This window comes from Peromyscus californicus, unplaced genomic scaffold, assembly GCF_007827085.1.
Source record: "Peromyscus californicus insignis strain IS unplaced genomic scaffold, ASM782708v3 Scaffold_1__1_contigs__length_55948999, whole genome shotgun sequence".
Lineage (NCBI taxonomy): Eukaryota > Metazoa > Chordata > Mammalia > Rodentia > Cricetidae > Peromyscus > Peromyscus californicus.
The window spans coordinates 38,387,152-38,390,237 of NW_026294492.1; the positions used below are offsets into that span (position 1 = coordinate 38,387,152).

Here is a 3,086-nt window from a genome sequence, read left to right on the forward strand (position 1 = left end):
TTTCTGGTAAAAGTGGTGGTGATATTTATTCATGTGAGGTGTTTTTTTTTTCAGAAGCCCTGTATGATTCAGAACCAAAGTTATTCAAATGATCAACACATTGCTATAAAGTTGTGCCTAGGTCAAAGAGCTACTCAAAGATTAAACCAAGCCATTTTCATGGAAGAATGTGAAACACTTATTGACTGGCTTTCATGTTCCACACTGCTGCTAACTTTCAAACCACTATCACTTGTTCAAGTGTGGTACTGTTAAAGAATGTTCTTGATTATTTGAAAAAATGTATTAAGACACTTTTTTCCTTTGGAACAAGGCAGAGAAGGTCAGCGTGGCCTCTGCACAAGAATGGCATGCAAATTTGTGAAGCATTTCATAGCTATGAGGCTTTGTGTGTACAGGAAGGGGCCAGAGCATACAGAAAATCTCTGTATCTTCCAGTGAGTTCTGCTATGAATCTAAAACTACTCCAACTAGTCTATTAGGTTTTTAGTTTTAAAAACATACATTTTCCTTGTCAATTACAATTATACATCTGTGCAAAGCTGGATCTTTTCGTATCATTTAACTAATATACCATATAAGAAATGGAATGCAGGGGCTGGAGAAATGGCTCAGTGGTTAATAGCACTGGCTGCTCTTCTAGAGGACCTGGGTTCGATTCCCAGCACCCACATTGAAAAGTTTCAATCCCCCGGTAGTGCGTAAGGCTATGGATGCAATAAGCCAATCAAGACGCATTAATAAATTCAGGTTTAATCTGAGTAGAGCAAAGCACCTCCCAGTTGACTCTTCAGAATGGTGACCAGGTCTAATGTAGCCTGGAGGTATGGTCTTGAGCAGCCCTGGGGAGGGAGAGGGTCTGACTCTTAAACTGTCTTAGGGGTGGGGTCTGAAGACAGACCCATATACCCAGATTCCTTGGGTATATGCCCCTGGCAAGGGTTCCACCTAAATGCACATGGAGGCTCACAACTGTCTATAACTCCAGTTCCAGGGGATCATTTCTGGCTTCTTTGGTGCACCCACATGGTGCAGTCACATACACATATAGGCAAAATACCAGTGCACATTAAATAAATATTTTATTAAAGAAAAAGAAATGGAATGCAGTAGCACATATGGGCATCCAGCTCTTTTCTTCTCAGTTGGATGTTGAAGGGGGCCACATGAATATAAGACAACAGCATTCTTTTTGTTAGGTTACCTTTTTTTTTTTTTTTTTTTTTTTTTGGTTTTTCGAGACAGGGTTTCTCTGTGTAGCTTTGCCCTGGGACTCACTTGGTAGCCCAGGCTGGCCTCGAACTCACAGCGATCCGCCTGCCTCTGCCTCCCGAGTGCTGGGATTAAAGGCGTGCGCCACCACCGCCCGGCTAGGTTACCTTTTTGTTTCAGAAGACATAGATATTTATCATAAGATATGCTATCGTGTTAACATGAAATGGTTACATTATTCTTTTAAAGCTAATGAATATTTTGAATATTACTCAGTTTAAGTTTGGGATTGGGTAAAGCACAATGTGACCACGTAAAGAAACTGAGGTTCAGCAGGGGTCATAGTTCTTTTGGTAGATGTCTTGTCTATCACTCCAGAGCACTGCATACACTGAGTACAGAGGCACATGCCTATATGTCCAGCACTCACTGGAAGTGGAGGCAGGAAGACCAGGAGTTCAAGGTCACTTTCAGCTACATGGTGAGTTCAAAGCCAGGCTGGAATATACAAAACCTTGTCTCAAAATGAAATGAACCAATGTAAAACAAAGCAATATAAAACAAAACCAAAACAATAAAAAGGATTTTTTTGATCAGGCGGTGGTGGCGCACACCTTTAATCCCAGCACTTGGGAGGCAGAAGCAGGCAGATCTCTGTGAGTTCGAGGCCAGCCTGGGCTATAGAGTGAGTTCGAGGCCAGCCTGGGCTATAAAGTGAGTTCTAGGACAGCCAGGGCTGTTACACAGAGAAACCCTGTCTTGGAAAAAAAAAATTCTTTTAGAGGATAACTTCACTATTTAAATAATTTTTAGAAATTCTTTATTTTATGTGTATGAGTGTTTTGCATGTACGTATGTCTGTGAACCATGTGCATACTTCGTGTCCAGAGAGGTCAGAGGAGGGGGGTGGGAATCCCCCGGAAGTGCGGTTACAGATGGATGTGAACTACGTGGCCTCTGAGAATTGGTCTATCCTCTGTACGAGCAGCAAGCACTCCGAACCACTGAGCCATCTCTCCAGCCCTCTCCCTCACTATTTTTAACAGCGTAAATAAAGGCAAGCTGAGGACAAATGTCTCTGGACCCTTGGATTATGAAACTGCCACGCTGCAGAATACTATCTTATTGTGTGATAATTTTGTGTGGCCGTTGATCTCAGCTGTTTCCTATTGTTCATTTTTAAATATGGAGTTTGTTTTCATGAGCCTCTGGCGGGAAGCGGGGCTCAGGGTAGCCCCCACAGAGCTTTCGCTCTTGTTTTCGCATAGTATGGAGGAATGTATCAGCTTTTTGTCTGAAAATTTAATACAAAAGGCTTAATTTTCTCTTTATTCTAAAATAGCCTAGAGTTTAACTTACTGTTCACCCCCGTTGCTTCCTTTTTATCTTCCTGACGCTTTCTTTGTCTTGTCTGTATTGTTTTCCTTAACTGGGTTTGAAAGAGGGCTACTCCTTTTATTGACTCTTTCCAAACACCATAGAGGTTTTATTTATAGTTCTATGTACTTAAAAAATTTATTTCAACAATTTCAGCATCTGACTTACTAATTACTTACTGTTTTCATTTGGTCCCTCTCTGCTTTTTTTTTTTTTCTAATTTCTTAAAAACAAAACTCAGTTCTTTTTGGTGCTCAGGTTGTAAATTTCCCTCAGGCTACACCTTAAGCTCTGACCTACTGCTTACCAGAAAGTACTCTCCTTTTTAAGATTATGTACATAGTTTATAATTTCAGTATTAATTATTTCTTTGATCAGAAATTTTGTAGCTGACAGTTTTCCTGTGTCCTGCCTGGCCCGCAGTCAGGACAAATTTCTCTCACCCACTGGTCCACAGGCGGCCGAACCCAAATAAACATGCACAGGCTAATATTATT

General features: G+C 41.1%; 1 pseudogene; it reads left to right on the forward strand.

Annotated features, from left to right (window-relative positions):
• Positions 1 to 282: 282 nt before the first annotated feature.
• Positions 283 to 380, forward strand: LOC128116132 (uncharacterized; annotated as a pseudogene).
• Positions 381 to 3,086: the final 2,706 nt, after the last annotated feature.